The sequence below is a fragment of the Panthera tigris genome, chromosome D4 (assembly GCF_018350195.1).
Source record: "Panthera tigris isolate Pti1 chromosome D4, P.tigris_Pti1_mat1.1, whole genome shotgun sequence".
In the NCBI taxonomy this organism is placed as follows: domain Eukaryota; kingdom Metazoa; phylum Chordata; class Mammalia; order Carnivora; family Felidae; genus Panthera; species Panthera tigris.
Window position 1 is genome coordinate 9,272,144 of NC_056672.1, and position 14,626 is coordinate 9,286,769.

Genomic DNA, 14,626 nt, shown 5'->3' on the forward strand with positions numbered 1-14,626 from the left:
TTCCCCTCCCCAAATCTCTCAGGGGGCGGGAGATGTTAAAATGGATGAGACAACCACAGATTAGTTCTTCTTAACTCTGCGCTCACTGGAGTAGGATTAGAAGGCACAGAAATGCCCCCGAGTCCAAGAGTTGCCCAGGATGCACAGGCACCTCAGAGCCCAGCTGCTGCTTTGGATACATTTTGGCACTGGTTGGGCCTGTTGGCTTGGCCTTCTTACTCTGAATTCAGTGCTCTTTTCCACTATATTAAGCAGACTGTTGAATAACGATAGCACAAATGAATGATCATGATTTCATTAGGAAAACACAAAAGAAGAGATGAAATTTTGTGCTGGATTCCAAATGTGGCCATCATCAGTTTCTCGCCTCTTTGTAGGTGCAGATTGCTCCTCTCTTCCTGTGGGTGGGAGAGTCTAATTCCTTTCCCCTTGAATCTGGGTGATCTTGGGGGCAAGTCTGAGGTGGGACTTCTGACATTAGGTTATAAGAAGTTGGCAACCTCTACCCTGAGTCTCTCGGAAGGCTCATTCTGAGAGACTTCCTCACAGAGCCTAGCTGCCATGATGTGAGAAATGGAAGCCACATAGAGATGCCACAGACAGGCGTTCTAGTCGAAGTCTCCAGCTCATCTCAGCCAACAACAGCCATGTGTGAGTGCCATCTTGGATGACCAGCCCAATGGAGCCTAAGCGAGAAATCCTAAGCGAAAAGCACCCAGCCAACTCATACGCTTGTGAAAGTTAATACACTGTTTTGTTTTGTTTTTCAAGCCGCCACATTTTGGCATAGTTTTATGCAGGTACAGGTAACCAAATAAAAGCTTAAAAACCAAAAGGCAATTCAGTTATAAACAAGAAAGATGAACATATTTTGCGAAGCCAACCTAATCAACAAGTCCATTGTTCAATAAAAATCATAAAAAAAATAATTCCCTAAAGTCAGTGAGACAAAACAAAGTTTCAGATTTGGGGGGAACTAGTGGGGGCGAGATGTGTGCAGGTGGGAAGAGGTTCTTACAACACAATCGTGCTTCAAAGTTGCCAGTTGTTAGCAAGACAAAGTTTCCCCTGTAGATGCTTCAGGCATAAGGATCTTACTCCCAGGGAAAATTAAAGAGGTGCAGAATAGAAATTTCATGGTATCTTCCAGGATAGACCCAGGGATGAAGATTTCTAAGTCTTTGCCCTAGAGAAGAGAAGCCCTGGCTGGAGGAAGGACAAAGGAGTAGAAAAGAGAAAAGGAAATGTTGGAGACACTCCAGAAACACCTGGGTTTCCTTCTGAGGCCGACTTTGTATCCCTGGAAGGTAATCCCATGGGAAGAGGGAAGCAATGTTTTGCTCTTTCTGTTGTTCCTCATGGGTGCTCTCAGTTGGCTAATAAAATAAAACTGTCTACATACCTCACAGTGATCTGCTTGCATGCTTTAACATCCCATTGGTGTCTGGATTTTGATCAGTTTGTTTTCCTCGAAGAAAGAAGGGCAGTCATCTTGGGGAGTCAGGGGCACCTGAAAAGGTCTCCCTTCAACTTTAGAGCAAGGAAGTCCCAACATTGGGTTTCTTCTCGAAAGGGGCAGGGCATGTGTGTGTGTGTGTGTGTGTGTGTGTGTGTGTGTATTCAACCACAAGATCAATCCTCTGGAACAGTAAATTTTAGACCTTCCTTCTCCAACATCTCCTATCTCCTATACCACCCCCCCCCCCCCCCCACCAAGCTTGCTGCTTCTACTTTTTCTTCCTCCCTCTAGTGCTGGGTCTGCCATTCATCCCTCCAAATATTCTCTGCACTCATCTCTCCCTGACTCTGCACAGAAAAGCTGACTTACAACCACTTCATCAATAGACTTTCTTGCCCTTCCTTTTCTGGTTGAGTTCAGCCAATGCGGAGCCCCGGAGAATGAGTGAAGGCAGTGACAGAAGTGACATCGTCCTGTTTATTCCCTTGGCTTTCTCTCTGCAGTCACTTTGAGCCAGTGGTATCCCTTGCCTGAAGGTCTGAGCTCCTCTCATGACACCCCTCTCTGCAGGACTCTCTCATTTTGGTTTCAGTAACTGCTCCCTCCCCTCCTATCTTGGGCCTAGAAATGGTAACAGCTGTGCTTTTATTAGGTCAGGGTGCTGTACTAACCATTATGGCTTCCCTACAACTCTGTAAATAGTCTCTTTATTAAATTTATTAAAATCTCATGGAATGATCCTAATTTGAGCATGCCATCTACTTCCTGCCAGAACCTGATGGATACACTAGTCTGCACTATGGGTCATTACATCTTACTATAAATTTAGTTCAAGGTTTTCTTCCTTTCTCAGCCATTCGTGATAGTAAGTCCAACTGTGGCACTAAAAGATTTTTGGTTCCTAGGAATTTCATGGATAAACAATCAGGTGGAGTTTGCACTGGCAGGGGAGGAAAGGGCAAGAAGATTAAAATCTGCTCCTCACGAATCACACCCGAAGGAGTCTTCCATTTATTCTGACATTAATTTTATAGAATACCCTGCTCCTTCACCTCCATTACAGCCTTACTTAAGCTAACTATTGGCTAGGTGAGGGTGGAGAGCTAGTCTTTTTCCAGGTGGGGCTGGGCTGGGAGATGAGTACCTGGAGATGCAGGGATCAGGGGGGCTGTGGTACAGTGGGTGGAGAAACACCAACACAAACCTCTTCTACATTGTGATTGTGCTAAGGTGAACCATGACTAAGCACATAGCTGCTGCTGCTTCTTTCTTCTCCTCCTTCCTTCTCCCCATCCTCCTCCTCCCCCTCCTTCTCCTCCTCCTCCTCCTCCTTCTTCTTCCCCTTCTCCTTCCTCTTCTCCTTCCTCTTCTCCTCCTCCTCCTCCTCTTCCTCCTCCTCCTCCTTCTTCTTTTCCTTCTTCTCCTTCTCCTTCTTCTCCTTCTTCAAGTAGGTTTCTCACCCAGCACAGAGCCCAGTGCAGGGCTTGAACCCATGACCCTGAGATCAAGACCTGAGCTGATATTGAGAGTTGGACATTTAACTGACTGAGCCACCCAGGTGCCCCAGCACATAGCTTCTTGATGTGGAAAATACAGGTTTTCAGTGTAATTTCTGCCTCCTCTGCTGTGATTTTGTTAGTTTTTTTTTTTTTAATGTTTATTTATTTTTGAGACAGAGAGAGACAGAGCATGAATGGGGGAGGGGCAGAGAGAGAGGGAGACACAGAATCGGAAGCAGGCTCCAGGCTCCGAGCCATCAGCCCAGAGCCCGACGCGGGGCTCGAACTCACGGACCGTGAGATTGTGACCTGAGCTGAAGTCGGACGCTCAACCGACTGAGCCACCCAGGCGCCCCTGATTTTGTTAGTTTTAAAACCACCACGTTCTCACAAGATTTAGGTGATATTAGGGATGCTGCTAAAAGTCTCCTGAATAGTTTCTGAGTTTCTACACCGAAGACCTCCTCAGCAGTAACTATGAAAGAGACATATTTGATCACAAAACTCCCTGTCCTTGCAAAGCGCCTAGCGGCCCTCCATTGCTTAGGATGTAACAGCCAAATGTTAAGCCTGACATTCTAAGTCCTATAGCCTCACCTCTCTTCCTAGTCCCTCTCCTACCTCTCTCTCTTTATTTCTCCAGGCAGATTAATCTTCAGCCAAAGCAATCAACCTCTTCATTTCTAAGCCTGCTATACAAGTTCCTCCTTGTAGGTGGCCCCCTCAGGGCCCACTGGCTTCTCTGCCAGCTGGAAGTCCTTTCCTTAACAGACGTGGCCTCCCACTGGGGAGTGAGTGATGGAAGGAAAGGGTGCTTGATTTCACGTTTTGTGGATCTCTCCAGCACAGTACAGTACCTTCACATTCTAAGTATCATCAAAAGAATTTGTGGGGCAAATGAAAGTAGCTGATCCAAATGGTAATTTTTCAGGAACTGTTTCTAATTGTCTTTGCCTGAAAACAACAGGCAAGTTTGAGGTTCAGAAATAAGAGGTAGACAGCAAGGGTTCTGTATTGCGGGATAATCCTTAACTCTTCCTTTTCAAAGCAACATCTATTTGTCTATGAATAGACACGATCCATGTGGATCTACTAACCACATTCATGCACAACCAGAATGACGAGGATTAAGCCTAGATTAAAAAGAAATCTTCAGTATCATCATTTGTCAGCAGTAAGTACTCCATAAATACAGACTCTACCGAGGACTGATAATGTGTAAGTTTTTCAAGGTGCTCTGGGGGAGGGGACAATTCCTTCACGGTTCCTCCATATTTATCTAAAGTAAGTAAGACAATGGAATCCAGAAGAAAGCCAGGAATTGGACAGAGTTGAACGTGTTCACAATTTTTTTCTTTCTGATTGGAAAAATGTCCCGTTCTGGTGTTTGATGCTGCAAAGAGTTTCCTTCAGCAAGGAGTTAAGGTTAGATGTGGCCCAGTGCCTAGTGAACTCCTGTGGGAAGGCCAAAGGAAGGCAATGGACAAAGCAGTATGGAAAACGTTACATCCAAATTGTAGTTATTCCCCAAAGATGGGCCCCAGCTCTAACATTTACCCTGTACCTTGTAATAGCATTCGGGGAATCATTAAAAGCTTTTGGTGTCACTATTTTAATTAAGAGTGAAAGTTCCTCAAGGGCCAGGCTCAGTCAGTAGTGGTCATTGGGGAGAAATGGAATGTCAAATAAACGCAGGCTCTTGGATTCTACCACAGAGTCCTAGAACCCTTATGTAAAGCGTGTTTGGAAAGCATACTTCCTCTAGCGAGGAAAGTGAAGCTGGGACTGGGCGTTCTCTCTAAATCTCTCTCCAGATCTCTATCTATAACATGTATGTCCACTGAAATACGGAATCCATAGCCGGCGAATGAAAGCGTTTACGTTTTTCTGATAAAGGTCTCAAAAGTGTTGTAAGATTGTATGTGTGGAAAGCTAGATTTAAATCTTGAAATATGACTGAGGACTCCATGTACCACACGTGGAAACTTCCTTTTTAAGCTTCACCCTCGGATACCTAGCTTGCATGATATACGTGACTTGACAGTCAGGGAGGTAATACAATGTGCGTATTTTTATACCTTCTTTCGAGATTGCACAACACATCATTTTCCTGACAAACAGTATTCTGAACGTGTACCTTCGTCAGGTTACTCTCCCTCTCTACACCTTTTATGATAAACAAAGAAATTTTTCCCCCCTCCAAATTCCTAATTTATCATGACACAATTGCTGAATGAGCAGATTCGGTAACCTAACTACATTCTTTCGGCTTTGGAGGGGATCCAGGGGTATTTACTTTAAGTACAGTGCAATCTCACTATAATAAAATACTGTTTGTGAAACATTTCCCAATAACCACGTGCATGAGGATGTTATGCCGTTAGCGATTACTACTCTACCCCGGGTACACTATATCAGAGAAAACACTAAACTTTAACTATTTCCTCCTTTGGGAATCTGAGAGATCACTTTGCACAGATTAACGTGTCAGGTATTCTGTGCTCTGTAAAAATGGCACTTGAATGCAGATTTTGGTATGCTCGCCCTTTGTAGAGAGCTGTGTCCATGAAGACAGGGATCCACAGACACAAACATGTGATGATTCTACATATATTTCGAGAAGACATCAGCATACAAACGAGAAAAAGAAAAAGTAATTTACGTACAACTTTGCATGGCCCAGCAAGTACCACATTCAGGAAATACCTCCAGAGCTGCAGACACGAGTGTGTTAATGTCTTTGATTACTTTCATATGGTACACTTGGAATTGTTAAAACACAGCTGCCACACATCAGAAGGTACTAGAAACAATCTGTTGGACAATACAGCAAAATGGCAGTAAATGAATTTCAGAAATACCCCATGCTAGTTACTAGGGGATGATTTACATGAAAAAAGAACAACAACAAAAATTTAAAAAATGCCAAACACATCAGGAAATATCCCCAAAAGTCACTGGTCTTTTTTGGTCTTAAACATCCCTTCAAAAAAAAAAAAACCCAAAAAACAAAAAACAAAAAAAACCCCACATCATTTCAATACTCTGTTGGTATTCCTAACTGGCGGAAAACATATATAAACATAAATGTATATAATGCATATTATATATATAACATATGTCATGTATAGAAATGTAAATAATGTATCTTACATATAATACATAACATGTATATAATATATACAAATATTTAAAAATATATATAATATATAATACATATATAATATATATGCATTCCACAATATTGATTAATAAAGTTTTTTTCAAGATAATTTTGTTTGTTAAGAGCAAAACTTGACAATTTTAGGGGCGCCTGGGTAGCTCAGTCAGTTAAGTGTCCAACTCTTAATTTCAGCTCAGGTCACGATCTCATGGGTCATGAGATCAAGTCCTCGCTGGTCTCTGTGCTGACGCCCAGAGCCTGCTTGGGATTCTCTCTCTCCCTCTCTGTCTCTCTCCCACTTTCTCTTTCTTTCTCTCAAGATAAATAAATAAACTTAAAAAGGGGGCACCTGGGTGGCTTAGTCGGTTGGGTGTCTGACTTTGGCTCCGTTCATGATCTCACGGCTGGTGGGTTCGAGCCCCGCGTCGGGCTCTGTGCTGACAGTTGAGAGCCTGGAACCTGCTTCGGATTCTGTGTCTCCCTCTCTCTCTGCCTCTCCCCTACTCACTCTTTCCTTGTCTCTCTCTCTCAAAGATAAACAAACATTAAAAAAATAATAAATACACTTAAAAAAAAACTTGCCAGTTTTAGGGGACTAATTATTATCCAAAGGTAGAAAACTCACCTTCCTAGAGCAAATCTCAAGGGGTGTATTGGTTTATCCCTAGCTTCAGAGTGCTGTGACATCTCATCTAGCAATAGGCAGTTACCTGTTCTATTCTTAAAACTTTCCAATGAAGATGATTCAGCAGTGTGTCTTAGAAGCTCATTTGGTGTCACATCAGTCACCTAAAAGGACTTGGAAAACATTAGACATAATCCCAGTGGGTATGCAAAGTTACTAGAACACAGGGAGGGACCTGAATTCTCTTCCAAACACAGTCTCTGGCTACAAATATTTTTAAAGCAGGATCAGAATTTTGAGGATCAGAATTGCCACAAAGCAGGCAGAGGATGTTGGTGTCGCCATTGGGGTAAAAGGTTGTCCTACATGTTGCTGATAGATCGCAAATTCTCATTAGCGACGTGTTGTTTTAAGGACACCGGGTTAGAGAAGGCACGGTCAGAAGAGTAGAGACACCTGATGTTCTGGCAAAATGAATGTTAACGTACTGATGTGTGCAAAGGGTTAGTGTACAAAGATGTCAGAGACGTGGATGTGAAAGTGATCTGTCAGCACACATAAACAAATCACAGTTCCAGGCTAAATTTGAGGCAGAAATTCTTGTTCTCATTTACCTGGAAAATGGATGAGATAAAGGGTCTAGAGACATCATTCTTTTTTTTTTTTTTTTTTTTTTTTATGTGGACCTATGGTGAGTATTTCCCCCAATTGCAGGGAAATTGAAAATGAATGTTTAAAATTAATTGATTCCACTAATTCTTAAAGAGCACATTGTACGTGCCAGGCGGTAACGTGCCAGGGAATACAGCTGGGAATAAGACAGACAAATGCCCTGGATTTTTTGGTACTTAACATTTTGTTGGAGATAGACAGGCGATAGATAAGTAACTTAAAAAAAAAAAATCAAACAAGATAATTTCAGCTAATGATAAGTGTCATTAAAACCATAAAACTACATAATGTGCGGGAGTAGCTGTGGGTGGAAAGATGGGCTAAAAAATTGTACAGTCAGACAAAAGCCTCTCTGAGGAAATGGCATTTAGGCTGAGATCTGAATGACAAGAAGGAGCCCACTCTGCAAAGCTTGGAGGGAGAATATTCCAGAGAGAGGGAAGAGCAAGTGTACAGGCCCACGGGTGAGAGCAAGCTTGGTGTGTTCCGGGGACAGATAAGGCTGGTGAGGGGCAAGGCCCGAGCGTCACAGGCGAGGAGCAGTGCACTTTTGTGGGAGCCGTCTGGATATTTTTACATTTCACAGTTTGGGTTCGGAAAGGCAATGAAGCACTTTTAGGATACTGAAAATCATTTTTGATTACGGATGTAATCTTGGCTCTTACCTGTTCTCCCAACTGTCAGGATACCTGTGCGTCCTCCCTGTGCAGTCGGGCTTTGCTAGCTCTTGCGGTGGTCTGTGAATGCTGGACCCCAGGCCTCTACAGAAGTCCCCACGTTTCCCCCCAGTCACCTTTAGGTCCCCAGGAGCAGGTCGCATATGATCATACAGGGATCCATCCCTCCCCATGTGGCTCTGTCTCCATCCTTCTCCTTCTGTCATGTTGCTTCTAGGGGAACTGCCATCTGCTGACCCCACGATGTCTCCAGGCCTGGGGTCCCCTCTGCTGGGTATGGCTTCTTTCACTGCCTCGGGACAGCACCAGCACCTTCAGAAGGCACCTAAACCCTGCACCTCCCCCAGCCTCTGAAGGTCCCAAACCACAAGGGATTTCTACAGAGTATGGCAAAGCATGCCCCCCTTGTGACACCATCCTAGGGGCTGAAACGTGTGGCTACTTGTGACCACTGTCTTACAGCTCAGTGTCAGTCCTTGCAGGTTCTATTTGATGGTGCCTCCCACCTCCCTCCCCCAGCACTCCCTACCCCTTCCCCACTGTTGGACTCATGCACAGGTTCATGGGGTTCTAACCAGGAGACAAAATGCAACGGGAATCACCACTCTGCTCGCAGAAGGATCCCTCTCCTTTAACAAGCCGCGCGCTTGGTGTCGAGCTCTCTGTTCCCCTAAATATATCTTGGTCTTCGGGGTCATGCAAATACAAGTTCCATAAGCCTCTTCTTTCTCATTTCCCCATCTGCCCAGGCGTGGCTGAGGCCCCGATAGTGGACGTAATGTTCTCTCAATTTGCTACCTCCCTACGTGTCTGTGCCCTCTCTGTCAAAGTCTCCTTGTCCTTCGGGACTCACCTCCGGGGTCGCTGTTGCAGTGGAGCCCAGCAATGCACGAGGCAGCCCTCACCGGGGCCCCTGGGCACTTGGGGCAGCCAGGATGCTGGAGGACTTCTTAGCCTCTCTTGTGAGAAGATGACCTCTGTCAGTTCCAGGACCCGTTCCGGGCCTGCGATGATTTTTTTCCAGGTATGGATTTGGCACTTTCTGGGTTTTAAAATGTTATTTTTCTGGCCTTTTGTGTCCTTTATGATGGGCAGCTGTTTGGGGCTGTGGAGCGGTGCTATGCACATACTGTCTGGCCAGATGGGGCAACCAATTCCCCAGGCTACTCCACTAGCCGCACATTCTGCGTGTTTCAGGTCAAGCAAAGCCTCTGGCTCATACCTCCAAGAGCACATCCTCTAGCTTATTCCTGGTTCTTAACGTGGGGTGCGTTCAGTGAACCCCCCCCCCGGCACGTTACGTTGGGTGCGCTGCCCCAGATGGTAGTGTACTTGTGTGTGGCCACTGAGGGACCGGGGGTCTGTTCCCTGTTTGCCAGGCTGTGCCCCCGTGAGGGCTCATCAGCCTGAGAAAGGTGTATCTCCTGGACACTTGGCCACCCAGAGAGGCTGCTTTTTTCTAATTTGCACAAAGACACTGTTTGTGCTGCCCTGACAGGTGTTGGTAGGAGTGGTTCAGTTCTCCATCCTAATTACATCCTCTGGGAGCCAGCCTAGATTTTTCATTTGTCTCTGCCCTTCCAACAGTCTTTGCGCTTCACAGAGAGAACACAGACCAGCCCTGTGTCTCTTCATAGAGCTTATCGCGCAAGGCGTCCAGGTGGCTCGTGCTTCAAGTACTCAAGGTGCTTTCCAAATGCTCCAATGAAACGAACCTCTTGCTGGTGCCTCAATGCAGACAGTGGGCATTCTCAGGGCACCGCAAGTTGCATGGTGAGTATTTTCACGTGCCTCAGGAAACTTCCCTGAAGTTAGCAAAATGGCTTTCCTCTTGCTTGGGGAGGTAACCCAATGAGGAGCACCACCTGGGACCACCAGTAACCATCTATTTCATGGCATCAGTTGACTGGCATTGGCAGTTGGGGTGAGAATGTGCCCTTGGTTCTTTGTGAGTCATATCTGCACCAGGAATCTTCCAACAGGCAAAGATGCAACTCTTTTTTATGAGTTCTCGTCACCACCCACTAATGCAAAACTGTAGGCCTCTGCGAGTTCTTCCCCTTCCCCCAGATTTCTCAGCGATCCTTCCCTAGCACATCCAGTGAATCCAAAGAGAAAGTCAAGTTAGTTACCATGCATCATCTTTGTTTCTGTTCTTTTGATATCACTCCCGGTGTCCTGTGCCTGGTGTGTGGACGACTTGCGATGTCTACCTCTACCCCTTTCACTAGTTATCGATGCATCTACCCATCCCAATCACCTTTCCAAAGGGACAGTAGCCTCTGCTGGGCCCAGCTGCTTCTTTGGCAGGCCCCTGCCCCCACTGCTCCTGCACCACCAATGGCCAAGGACCCATGAAATATCACAGCTGTTCAGAATCCTGTCGTGAAAGGAGGGGTGCGTGTTTCTTCTCTTTAGCCTTCTGTTGCACTAGAGGGTTCCCAGAGCAATAACGGATGTGCTCTAAAATCTCAGAATGGATCTCCCGAGCGGCTCTATCATTTTTACTTATATTATCCCAGCTCACCTCACGACTCAGACATAGGCTGGGGGACAAGGCCAGGAGCTCATCCAAGTGACAGACGCTCTGATGTATTCATAATCACCTCTCCCTGGCTCTCTTCCTGACTGAGTTTGTGCTTGGTTCTCTTTTCCATTCGGATGGGACCTTCCTGGGAAACTCCTTAGCACATCACACAAATCGACTAATGGCAGACCCCCCCACTTCCTGTTTGCCAGACCTACAAAGCTCCCTACTCCCTCCCCCTGCTACGTATGTTTTCCAAGTATGATTAGGTTATATATTTTTTCTATTTGTTGTCACTCTGTCCATATGTTTTACAAGAACAGTTGAAACATTCAACCGCTCCGACAATCTCGTGAGGGACAAAACACATTAATAAGAGATTCAGTCAGTAATCTTCCACATTCCATTAATGCAGTAATGTTTCAAAAGGTTATAATTAGGATTAATTTGTTTGGTGGCTAATGAGGTCATCATGAGTCAAAACTGTGGAGTAGAAAGTATACTTTTTCATTGGTATTCACGAACACGGGTAGCGGTGGGGACAGTAAAACACCTGAATTTAAATGTACGTTGTAATTGTTTCAAGAAGCTTAAATTCCATCATTGGGTGATTGTACCCCTATTCCTGGCTGGGCATTTTGTACAGGTGCCTGTGTATGGGTTCATGTGAATAAGCTTCCTTTAACCACCTCCCTTCCCTAAAATAATGCATTCTGAGATTTTTCTATGGTAGGACTTTTCAAGGGAAGAGGTGATATACGAGGATGCTGGTGTTATTGGTGAATAAATTTAATGGATTGGTAAGTAACTCAGGGTTAGAGCAATGTTCCCTTTTTAAAGTATTTTTTTCACACTTTTTAGGCTTATTTGTTTCAGAGACAGTTGGGGGAAGGGGCAGAGAGAGAGGGAGAGAGAGAATCCCAAGCAGGACTCTGCACTAGTACAGAGCCTGACCTGGGGCTCGATCTCACCATCCATGAGATCGTGACCTGAGCCGAAGTCAAGAGTCGGACACTTAAGCAACTGAGCCACCCAGGCGCCCCTAAAATATTTTTTTATAACTCCAAAAAATTGCAAATTTGAAAGTCTTACTTTCAATTCATAAAACAGATGCCCGGTGAGGTGTTGGTAAGTGTTTAACAACTGGCTCTCCAGGAAGGGGGCATCAGTGGGGAAGGGCTGATTTGCAGCATGAATCTATTCCGCAACGTAAATACTTTCATTGTCTGGGATTTTGGGATGTCAACGTGGTGTCACTGAACGTGGACTTGGGAAGAGATGTGCAGGAGCACACAGTTCTAGAGGATTTAAACCACACGGACACAATGCACGTCAGTAACCTCAGAAGCAGAAGGGTAAGATGTCATAAACTAAAAAAAAAAAAAAAAAGTGATCTTGAATATTTATTACCTTTGGGTTTTTTTTTAAGTTTACGTATTTATTTTGAGAGAGAGAGAGAGAGAGAGCACAAGCAGGGGAGGGGCAGAGAGAGAGGGAGAGAGAGGATCCCAAGCAGGCTCCCTGATGTCCACACAGAGCCCAACACGGGTCTCAAACCCATGAACCATGAGATCATGACCTGAGCCGAAATCGAGAGCCAGATGCTTAACCGACTGATCCACCTAGGTGCCCCACCTTTGTTTTTAATATAAGTTATCTAGTTACGAGTTGACCTAAATAATGGCCGAGTATAACAAGCCAAATTAACAAAATGCATGAAAGTTTAACAAGCAACTCTTGAGAACCCGTCGGAGCTGGCTCCGGTCTATGAACACATCCACCCTGTCACTCAGGACTTATAAGATCCCACTTTGGAAACCGGAAGCCACACAGTCCCCTGAACACTTTGGTCGCAAACACTGACAAACACAATACTCCATCACCTGTGGATGATGTTGGAGTGGCCTTTTGTCACAATAAAACCGCCATTCATCAGACTCCTTAAGAAAACCTCTCAGTTGACGAGATTTTAATTTTAATTTTTTAGAAAGAGAAACAGTTTATAAGTCTGATTTAGTGTTTGCTCAAAAAGGTTTCTAAATCAATATACTAATTCATTTTTTTTTTTTAAATGGCTGTTCTGGAAAAGGCTTAGAGGTTGATATCATAAACCTATGTACTATAAAAAGACAAACAAAAGTACAAGGTAAAAAAGCACACGTCAGTAGGGAGAGTTGCCTGGACAGCATGTTCTGCGTCCGTAGGTCTGCACTGGCCTGTCCTGGCTGGGCATGGTCCCCCGCTCCAGGGGTCCCACCTCCAGCTCGCCAGCAGACTCTGCGGGCCTGGCCGGAGAGCCTGTGCCCAAAAAGCTGTGCAAAGTGCTCGGCTGAGGCGATCATATCCCTTCCCTCTGGAAACTGAACCGGAAAAGAAAGAATTTGTCCAGTGACAGGAGTTGGATCTGAAACAAGGTCATGAGGTATACCTGGGCCAGATAGTAAGTTATAAGGATAAATTATGAGCAAGCAGAGACGGAGTGATGGCCAGGCAGAGAAGGAGACGTTCTACAAGAGGGAAGAATGAGTAGCTCGTCTCCAGTGGATGTAAGTCCCTGTCAGCTGGCCCGTTCCAGACCATGTGTGATCTTTTTAATAAGCCAAAGTAAAAAGTAAGGGAGAGAGAGAGAGAGAGAGAGAGAATGGGTTACACGGCACCCAGTGCATCATAGCTAGAATCCTAACTGTACGTAAAGAAGAAATGAATGTAGTCCTAGGGATGTTTTGGTTTTTGTGGTTTTCTTTTTGTTTTTTTGTTTTTGTCTTTGTTTTTTGCTGGTATTTGCTGTGTGGATGTATGGCTCCTTAAAATGCCAAGCAGAAGAACGGACACATTTTTCCCCCCCGTGGGAACTCTATAAATGGGACAGAACATGCTTCCCTTGGTCATTTCTGAGATTCCTCCCCAACTGCAATAGCCTCGTATTATTAAATAATTCAGAGAAGACATTTTAGTGGGAGCTAAGTATTCATGGTTTAAGTATGTAGCTTTTTGAGAGTTTAACCTGAAATAAAAGTTAGATAATCTTTGAGTATCCTTCAAATATCAAAGGTATCAAAGGCAGTTGGGTGACAAAATTAAAGTCAAGTTTCCCATTTCTCACATCTTCTATAGACCCAGCGAACATTCCACGCAATGATGGTTGGTGTTTTTGGTGATAATATCTAGGCAAGGAAGTATCTTCAAAGAAAACTTTGAAAAAGTAACATTTCCATAAATCTCTGTAAGGTGCAAGGTACTTTGTTTACAGCCTCCAGCTGGAATGTCTTAATGCCAGGAGACAGGCAGGCATTAGAATTCCTATTTTCCAAAACGTTTTCTACCATGGTTATTACATAGCCCCTTCCCATCATCTCTGGTGGATCTCCTCCATCCCCAGGGCTTCAGTTACTTGAAGGATGCAAACATCCCCACGTGCATTCCAGAGCCCTTGCCTGATCTGACTTCACGTCTGTCCACGGACCGTGTTTACCTGCATATCTTACTGACGTCTCCACCTCAACATGCCTGAGCCAGGACCAATAGATTCCTGCTGCCCTCAGCCTAACCAACTGCTCGCGTGTCTGAGATTTGTGCCAAGACCCTTCTATACGCACAAGCCAGAAGTCTTGGGTATTACCTTCCATTCTTCCCTCTCCCATACTGGTATAACTGGACGTGATATATCCATGCCAGCCGTCTTCAGACTAACGTGCTCTCAAAACAGCAACGAGAATGAGCTTTCTAAACTGCAGATGTGACCAAGTCATTCCTCCAGTGTAAAAACCTCTTACTTGTTTTCTGTGCTCTCAGGATAAGATGGCATCTCCTTGGAGTGACTCAAGATGTCCTTGCCCATTTAGCGCTTACCCCCCTCTTCCTTCCAGTCTGACTTCCTGGTCATCTTCACACCTGATTCCTTCTGTGTATCCTGCTCCTTTCTGCTTCTGGGTCTCCACTCCTGCTGCTTCTTTGCCAACATCTCTCAGATTACCTTTCCAATCCCAGCTTAGATGTTGCCTTGT